Source organism: Xenopus laevis, chromosome 5S (assembly GCF_017654675.1).
Source record: "Xenopus laevis strain J_2021 chromosome 5S, Xenopus_laevis_v10.1, whole genome shotgun sequence".
Classification (NCBI taxonomy): domain Eukaryota; kingdom Metazoa; phylum Chordata; class Amphibia; order Anura; family Pipidae; genus Xenopus; species Xenopus laevis.
The window spans coordinates 42,364,415-42,375,086 of NC_054380.1; positions in this window are offsets into that span (position 1 = coordinate 42,364,415).

Sequence of the window (10,672 nt, forward strand, 5' to 3'; positions counted from 1 at the left end):
TTTCCAGAGGAACAAGGACTCAGTCCCATCCCCGTTTACAGTGTGGGAGGCCCATAAGGCGTGGGTGAGGGGGGAATTAATCGCTATAGCAGCAGCTTAAACTTATTGAGAGCAGATACAATCGCAAACCCTCTATCCCTACGCTAGCACGTATAACTTCGCTTAGAGCTCAACTCAGGGATCTCGATGTCATGCAGGCGGAAAAAGCTATTTCCTATACGCGACAGCGCTATTATGAATATGGCAATAAGGCCCACACTCTTTTGGCCCGTAAGTTACGGGATCAGAGAGCACAAAAGGCTATATTGGCGATTCGTACAAAGCAGGGCACTCTGGTTCACACTAGGGAACAAATTCTTCAGGCATTCCATAGTTATTATACTTCTCTCTATAATTTGCCACCCCTACCACTGAGAACAGCTAGAGATTTAGGGAGACATATCCAGGACATGCTGTCACCCTCCACATTGCCCACTCTAACCACGGAGGAAAATGATCACCTGAATGACCCCATTACCATGGAGGAATTAGTGGAGACTCTCAAATTCGCCCCAACGAAAAAAATCCCCTGGCCCAGATGGTTTGCCCTACCTCTATTACAAAACTTTCCAGGAATTTTTAGGCCCACATTTGCTGCAGGTCCTTAATGGTATCCTGAAAGGCTCTAGCCCACCACCATCCATGCTCTATTCTCATATCTCACTTCTCCCCAAGGAAGGAAAGGACCCCCAATCCTGTAAAAGCTATCGCCCTATAGCATTGTTGAATGTGGATATAAAAATTTTTAGCAAAATTCTTGCGAACCGCCTAACGTTATTAATGCCTTCGCTAATCAACCAGGACCAGGTGGGGTTTATCATGGGCCGGCAGGCCGGAGATAATACCAGGAAGACTATTGACCTCATAGATTTGGCCAATTCGGCTAAGACTCCTCTTCTGGTCCTGGGATTAGACGCGGAAAAGGCCTTTGACCGCCTCAATTGGGCATTTATGAACAAGGTCTTCGACATGATGGGATTTAGGGGTCCTTTCCGGAATGCTATATCCGCTTTGTACTCTTGCCCGTCAGCAGCGGTTAGGATAGAGGGTTATTTGCCTGCTTCCATCGCGATTACCAATGGGACTAGACAGGGGTGCCCCCTTTCCCATTTGATTTATGCACTGTCAATAGAGCCATTAGCTGTTGCAATTAGGAACTCGCCTAATATTATGGGCCTCACTCATAAGGGTGAAACTCACAAAATTTCGTTGTTTGCCGACAATGTACTCCTTACTCTCACTCGACCAATGACATCTCTCCCTAATTTGCATGCTGTCTTAGCTACGTATAGTAGACTTTCTAACCATAAAATTAACCAGGACAAGTCCGAGAATCTCCCTATAAATATCCCCTGTATGCAACTCAAGCTCCTGCAATTGAATTTTAATTATAATTGGAAAACGGCCTATATTAAATATCTGGGGATCCGCTTGACTCCAAGCTATGCCACCCTCTATAAGGAAAATTATACTCCACTTTTTGCTAGGAATTGTGCGGATCTCGATAAATGGACCTCCCATTCATTATCTTGGCTGGGCAGGATTGCCACGGTAAAAATAGTAACTCTTCCCAGATTGCTATATTATTTTGAGACCTTGCCTATACGAGTCCCATTTACAATATTGAAGCAGATTCAGGCTAAATTAGTTAACTTTATATGGGCTGCTAAATCCCACAGAATATCTAAGAGGGTGCTCACATCTCCGAGGGAGTGGGGGGGCCTGGGGGCTCCAGATCTTACTAGGTACTATCTGGCTGCGCATTTAAGGCAGGCAGTGGCATGGTCGGCCAGGACACTCTGTGGGAAGTGGGTATCCTTGGAAAATGATTCTGTTTCTCCTTTTGCCATCTCCTCTTTTTTATGGGATTCAAAGAAGTTGTTGAAAGTCAAGGACTGTGTACTGAACTCGGTAAAATTGACTGTGTCATTATGGAACTATGCTAAAGTACAGTTTAACACATTCCCAGGGCCATATCGGCTAAGCCCTCTCTGGGGCAACCCTTACTTTCCTCCTGGGCTTACGGACTCTTTTGCACAGCCCTGGCGACAGGCCGGTCTAACTCAGCTCAGGGACCTTTATCACCCGCTCACTCGTAAACTGTATTCTTTTCAAGAACTTCAAGCCAAATATGAGCTTAGTATTTCGTTGTTTTACCAATATCTTCAAATTAAACATTTTGCCCTGGCAATGGTGGGCTCTCAGGCCCCCTCGGTGCTCAGTCCTTTGGATTCGATTATGACCACTAGAGGATCCAGGAAGGGGCTTATATCCGACATTTATGGCACCCTCAATACCTACTCCGAGCCCTCTTTTTTGAAACATGGCTATATGCTGGCCTGGGAACAGGCGCTTGGGGAAGTGATAACCCTCCCGCAATGGTCACTAATTTGGGAGAATCTCAGAAGGGCCTCGGTATGTGTGACTCACAAGGAAACCAATTATAAGATTCTTATGCAATGGTACTTGACGCCGAGTAAGCTCCACTCGTTTTACCCGACAGTATCCCCGGAGTGTTGGCGGCATTGTGGCGGTGTGGGGACTCTCTACCATGTTTTCTGGACGTGCCCTCTAATGGCTCATTATTGGCAAGAAGTGCGGGACATGTTGGCTCTACTGTTTGGTACCGATATACAACGAAACCCACTTTCTTTTTTGCTCGGATCTCCATTCCCTGGGCTTAAGAAACATAGCCAAAAATTATCTAATTTGATTTTAACTGCCTCTAGACGGGTTATAGCCCGCAACTGGAAGAAGCTTCAACCTCCCACAGCAACCGAATTGAAAACAGCTATCCAGGACATACGGCGAATGGAATATATGGCTGCCTTGCATGCCTCCCGTTTACCAATGTACGAGAAAGTTTGGTCTCCTTGGGACACTTTACATCCCCCGACGACATGCTAACTTGTTCCCGGATAGGGACCCTTTTATTTTTTTTTTCAATTCACCCCCGAGCTCGGTCATTTTTGCTGTTTTTATGATGTTCCTTTATTTTCCTTCTCTTTTTCTTCCCTTACTCTTTCTTTCCTTCTACCTGCTGTTTCTGTTCTCCTTTTCCTCTCTGTATACATGTACGGAATGCTGACACTGTTTGCAATTATCCCGAAAAACTTTCCCTTTATTGGGAACAGGTACACCTAGGATGCATATGATTTCTTTCCATATTATGGATGCCATGCCTTTTTATTCTATTTTATATTACTTTTTCTGTATATTGTGAAATAATGTGCTGATCTGAGGTCTATAAATGTCATTGCATAGATGTTGTACAGATGAAAATGAAAACTCTATGTTTAATAAATAAAGAGTTATAAAAAAAAAATAAATAAAAGATGGAAGGTAATTGAAAAAAGTCTTTATTTCTGGTGAACAATCTGAAAACAACAGCCGCCTCTCAATGCCACTATTGTATCAATGGCTTAAAGGGGATCAGTCAACCTAAAAAATAATTAATAATAATTTTTTTCTATTGTACTAGTCAAACAAAATACTACATATATTACACTATATATAAATGGTATAAATCTTGTTTCCTCCAGTCTTGGAAAAAAACAACCACACCAAGCAGGCAGCAGCCATTTTGTGAATACTGTTATTGAGGCAAAATTTGCATCATCTGAAAATCATGTTCCATATTTAGGACTTGATAACCATGCCCATACACAGGATATACATTTATAGACCATGAGGAGGGAGGGGAATGAGGGAAGTGAGGTGACACATTGGAAGTGCAGAATGGAAAGTGAAAGCACCTGTCTACCCCACCTCTGTGCCTCGGGCAGTATATGACTGACAGCTGAGATTCTTAAATACCTTTATAACAGGCTATTTTAATAAAGTACAGAATACCAATCTGCAAGGGGTTTAGTTAGCTAGGTTAATGACTATGAGAAAAGATGTAGAGGTCAGGGGATCAACTCTTGCTTTCATTTTCTTAGCACCCCTAAACCACCAGAGTAGAGGGAAGGGAGGGGCAGAGGTCCATAGGAATTATTAGGCTTCAAAATGCACCCATGAATATCCATGCACTGAACATTTTGATGTTTAATTAATCTCAAGGTTATACACAGAGGGGCTTAAAACCTATAAATCTAATCAAAATAGTAGTTCCTCCATAAGAAGAGAACTCACTGAATGGCACATTATAGATGTAAAATAATATTAAATATAGTCCCAAGTGTTTAACAAAAGTGTTTTAATTTTTTTATAATGAATCTATTTGGGTTCTTTGTAAAGCCCATTGCTTTGCTTTTCCCAACTCATAGTAGAGCTATAACGTTGATACAAGCAGAACTCCTCAAAAGATTATTTCTAAAACTGTGTTAGCCCATTTAAAAACACATGCAACATATATAATAACTAATACAGTAGAACCCCCATTTTATGTTTTTCAGGGGACCAAAAAAAAATGAAATGGTGAAAAATCCAGAAAATGTAAAATCAGGGAAATGTATTTTGCATAATATATAGGTGGGACCACTAAACAACAATGTAAAATGAGGGAAAACTTAAAATCAGGGGATGTGAAATTGAGGTTCCATTGTAATTGGAGAGTTAGATCTAAATAAGAGAGTCTTTGTTACAAGCTAGACATTACTATTAAAAGCATAATAATATGCATACTCTAAAAAATGAGTTCAGTACTAGCTAGTGCACTGTTGATAATCTTTGATGACTCGCATACCCATTCATCAGGCATGGTGTCAGGTTAAGGAAAAAGTAACTCTGTTGCTCTTCGATCTCGTGGAAAAGCACAATGAATAACTACTAAGGAGGATGTTCAGTAAATTGAGGTCAGGGTACCTTTAAGAGGTACTTTTCCCTGTGGGAGTTGCAACAATTACCCTTTAATTGATAGAGATTGATTGAGATTTTTATTAATTGTAAAACCAAAAATGTAATTTACTTTCTGAAGCATCATAATGGCAGGACAGATTCTCCAATAAGAAAACTGGTGCATCTATCAGCTGCAAACCCTGGCCCCACCAGGGATTAATAATGACCTGAGTCTATCTGCATTTTTGGGTTAATCGATTAAAGCAAGTTTGTGTTCATGTATCGATTTGTATTTATTAGACTTTATTACTACATATAAATATTTATATTTGTTTATTTAGTTGCTTGTTGAAAGAACTGCCCACATTTAGATGATGACTGTTTTAAATGAGAACTAAAGCTTAACTAACAAATTAGGATATAAATGTTGTACATTATGCTTTGGGGTTCTGTACCAGCCCAAGGTAACCCACAGCCCTTTAGCAGTAAAGATCTATGTCTCTGAAGTTGCCCCTGTAGCTCCCCATCTTCTTTCTACGTAATTAATACAGATAATTACTACATGGCAGCACAGAGCCAGTGCAACTAGCAACAAAAGTGAATCATCAGCCTTGTAGCATCAGCTTATATTACAGACAAACCTCATTTTCTGCTTGATAATTAGATATGACCCCTAAGCTTAGTTTCTCAACAGCTGCTCAGGAGAGATCATGTCAGACGAATTTGATTGCATTTTATGATGTGGTAAGTAAGATTATGGACAGTGTGGGGGGGGGGCAGTAGATGTGATCTATTTGGATTTTGCCAAAGCGTTTGATACAGTGCCCCACAAACGACTGCTTTCTAAACTAAAGTCTGTTGGGCTTAATGAAGTCGTTGCACGTGGATAGGAAACTGGCTACAGGATCGGGTACAGAGGGTGGTTGTTAATGGGACATTCTCTACTTGGAGTAAGGTTCTTAGTGGGGTCCCCCAGGGCTCAGAATTGGGTCCACTTTTATCTAACTTTTTCATTAATGACTTAGGGGAGGGTGTTGTAAGTAATGTATCAGTGTTTGCAGATGACACAAAATTATCCGCCCAATTAATTCCATCCAGGATGTGGCATCCTTGCAACATGATCTTGACAAACTGGCAATCTGGGCAGCTAAGTGGCAAATGAGATTCAATGTTGATAAATGTAAGGTCATGCACCTGGAATGTAAAAATATCCAAGCCACTTATACCCTTAATGGGACTGCACTAGGCAAATCCATTTTGGAAAAGGACCTTGGAGTCCTTGTAGATGACAAACTTGGCTGTAACAAGCAATGCCAGTCAGCAGCATCAAGGGCAAATAAGGTCTTGAGCTGTATTAAAAGGGGCATAGAGTCAAGGGAGGAGGGGGTCATTCTTCCACTGTATAGAGCACTTATAAGGCCCCATCTTGAGTATGCCAATGACATTATTGTATTAGAGAGGGTACAGAGAAGGGCAACTAAGCTGGTAAAAGGTATTGAAAATCTTAGCTATGAGGAAAGACTGGCCAAATTGGGGATGTTCACGCTGGAGAAGAGGCGCTTAAGGGGTGATATGATAACTATGTATAAATATATAAGGGGATCATATAATAATTTCTCTAATGCTTTATTTACCAGTAGGTCTTTCCAGCTGACACAAGGTCACCCATTCCGATTAGAAGAAAAGAGGTTCCACCTAAATATTCGGAAGGGGTTTTTTACAGTGAGAGCTGTGAAGATGTGGAATTCTCTCCCTGAAACAGTTGTACAGGCTGATGCATTAGATAGATTTAAGAAGGGGTTGGATAGCTTTTTAGCAAGTGAGGGAATACAGGGTTATGGGAAATAGCTCATAGTACAAGTTGATCCAGGGACTAGTCCGATTGCCATTTTGGAGTCAGGAAGGAACTTTTCCCCCTCTGAGGCAAATTGGAGAGGCTTCAGATGGTTTTTTTTGGATCAACTGGCAGATAGGTAGTTAGTAAAAAGAAAGAAAAAAAAAAGTTTGAACTCGATGGACATGTGTCTTTTTTCAACCTTACTTACTATGTTACTATGTTGTTACTATGTTTGAAGTCTTGAATCATTGCTGCTATTGATAATCTTTGAAACTTTAGGCTGGTGCAATAAGTCCTGTATATAAAATATGGCATTTTCAGCTATATTTATTTTTTGGGTTTAGTTGTCCTTTAAAACACTTTTGTTTTGGTGTTACTGCTATTTTAAAAGCATGGTGCCTTAATTTAAAGAAAATTTTATGAGACTTTAGCAACGAGTCTTTATGGCAAAATCCCTTGTTCAAGTCAAACACTACTGACCATGTACTGGAGAAGACATGCGAAAACTACTCACTGGAAAGAAAAAGTGCTAAAAGGGGAAGTTCCTCTTTGCTCAATTGAGTAGGAGAATGATGGCAATTTAGAAACTCTGAAGCATATGTTGTTCTTATTATTTAAAACATTTCTGTAATGGTCAGTAAATATGGATATTTGTTGTAGTAACAAATTCTAGAAAACTCTTGATAGTAAAAGTCTAGACGGTGGTTATATCAGAAACCTTACTCTGGTAATGGCAACACAAATCCCACAGATATTTCATTAAGAAACTATTATAGTTTTTTTTTTAAACATTATAAAATTACAGGAAAAAGTCAAGAAATAAAAAAGGGAACATTGTTGGGCTTATTTTTAAAGCTGTGTAAAAAGATGTTTGAACACACATCACTTTCTCAATGCCAGGAACTGCCACATAAAATCCAGTATAGATATATATAAAATATATATACTGTATATATAGCATATTATATAAAGTGTATTTTTTTAGGCAAAAGCAAAAGCCAGTATAAAATTCCAGAGTAAAAAGCAGTGTTTGCTTGAAATTTTCTTTGTAAGAATAGCATTCACATTCAACCCTTTTTACATCTTATTTTACGCTACTATTTCACATCTTATACCACATCTTAAAAAATGAGTTTTCCCTGTTTACTTGAGTAGGTTACCAAATGGTGAAAATAGTGGCATAATTATGGCAGTATGGTGGGATAAAAGAAAATACATGCTTTTATAAATACCACAACCAAAATCTTTTTAATGGATGTTTTTAGGGATAATATTAAATCACACATAAGTAGAAATACAATTTAATTAACATTCAATTTATTTTGTACTGCACCACTTTGTATGTCATATTTCCAGCTTATATCATTTTAAACAGATATATAAGTAGGCTCCTAGATGTACATTATTGTAGCGGCATCTGAAATTCCAATAAAATCCATATCTGCATTATAACAATCAGTTATTCATAACAATCAAATATGAATAGAAAAAATAATATAATAGAAAAAATGGTTAAAAAAAGCAGAAGAGGAAAAGATTGGAAAGGAAAATCGGTTACTTGATGAAGTAGGAGACCCATTTATCAAAGCTCAAATTTTAGTGGTTTTAGGGGTTTTCGAAACCATGAATAAAGCATATTTCTGTAAAACCATGAAAGTTATTAAAAGATCCAAACTGAAAAAGGGCAAACGGAAAAAGGTTAACGAAAAGTTGCGAAAACCGTGACTTTTTTGACTTGCTGCATGATAACTACGACAAACCTCAAAAACCACAAATCAAAGAAAGACCTTCCTCTTGCAAAAGAGACATCTGCCATTGGCTTCTACATGATTTGACAGGTTTTAGCTGGAGTATTTTTGTATTTGGAATTATCGTAGTTTTGTCAGATATAAAATTATTCTTTTCGGGTTTTTGGCGACAATAAGCCCAACTTTAAAAAGGTGCTGTTTAATAAATCAGCCCCTAATTGTCTGTAATAAACAATTCCTGTATACAGTACCCAAGGGAGTTGGGTAGCACAGTCATTCAATAAAGTAGTGTATGTGGAGAGTACTGTTAAATACAATCTAACTCTCTAATTTTGTTTAGTCAGTGTTTATAGATGGTGGGATAATCAAATGTTTATCATGATGTAGGGAAGTTGTGCAAACCCCCTTGCTCTTATCCCTGTAAGGGCACAGGCATAGATCCTGTGTCTGTGAGTTGTAAGATGTTACCTAGCAACCAGCTGTTCTGTGATCTCAGTGCACCAGGAAGTGACACAGCAGCTAGTGAGTGGCTGGAAGGAACAGGAAGACACAGATTCTGGCAGAAGAGAAAAGTCTGGCAGAAAGAGCCATATGGTGGACAGAGAGAGAGACCAGAGAGTTGCCGTTGGGCCCAGAGAGGCTTCGCCAAAAGCATGCATTTGGATCAGGCTGGCACAGTGAAGCCAGATACTGTGCCTGGAGAGACAGAGTGTGTAAAAGTAATCCAGACTGGAGGAGCTACCAGCAGGAGATTCCTATCTGAGCATCCATACCTTCCAACTGTCCCATTTTCAGCAGGACAGTCCCGCTTTTGACAGTTCAACCCACAGTCATGGGTTTGTACAGGAAAGTCACGATTTTCTCTGCACTGAACAGTAAAAAAAAAAAAGATACAATGTTTCTAACTTAATTGGCTTTTGGCAGAGAGCTCAGAACAGGTTCAGATGAGATACTTTGTAACAATTTTTGAGATAAGCACATAAGTAATTGTAACAATAAAAGATAACAGGTCCCTTGGGAGACGTTAGACTCTCAGCTTAAAGGGCAATTCACCTTCATTAGCAAAACTGTAATAACTGGAAAAAAAACACAGAGAAATATGTTCAAACTTTCATAACCTGCATTGGCGTGAGTTTCAAATGGGTATTTAAGGGAGCTCATTTATTCTATCATTGCCCATTATAGGAGTTTGTTCATGGTGCTATTTGAGCTTTGTGCTATTCTGTTTTGAACCTGTTTGATTCCTGTTGTGACCCCTGCCTGGCTTTTGACTATTCTGACCTCTGGATCCTGACCCTTGCCTGTATACCGACTACCTCTTCTGCTAAATCCCTTCTGATTGATCTTCCGGTTTGACCCTTGTCTGCCTGACTTATTCTCTGCCTGCCTCGACCAGGCCTGTCCTGACCACGATTCTCTCTTACAACTTGTATCACGACCTTCTGCCCAAAAGACTTTGCTTACAGTTGTGCCCCTTCGCTTGTTTAGAACCTTAGCTGAGGGCTCCTCCCGAGGCCAAAGGCGGCTGCTACAGGCAGAAGCATGAGCCAAGACAAGGGTGCTTGGCATTGGTTCTAGATTCAGAGTGCCAACCATTACAAGGACTTTGTCTTCTTTAGTTAGCATGATAGTTAGCACAAGCAAGTTAGTTAGAGAGGTCTTGTTGCCACTGGTTTGGAGTGCTGCATGTACTAGTTGCTCATTTATTTTAGATAAACATTTATTCAGTTTAACCAATACTGTGTGTGCATTATTACTGTAGTCCTAGTGGGGCCAGTCATAGGTGCATTCCTGGATCCCACTAGGTGGAGGCACTGCGCTAGTAAGTACCAGGTACCCAGTCTCTCCCAATACCGCTGCAGAGTGGCTCAGGTTTGTCCCGCACCATCAGGTAAGTGCCACACCTGGAGTGTAACACAGACAAAAAGGTGTCAAAAGGGTTACAATGATATGAAAGGTAAGTAGCTAGGAACTGAGGTTTAAAAATAAGCCTCATATGGCCACTTGCAGGCAGTGACAGAAATGGCCTCTACCTGTCACTGCACACATGGTTGATTTCAGCCAATAAATGCTTATGTGAAACCGATGGCCATCTCACAGGTTTGGCATTGGCTCACACATCACTAGCCTACAACAATACCGTGTAAATGGTAACATTCATCTCTTAGACATATTTTTATTACAGTGACATAACGATTTTATTTGGCATGGGAAACTGAAGCCTGGATAGAACAAAAAATCTAAAGATTTATGTATAAATTCATTTTCC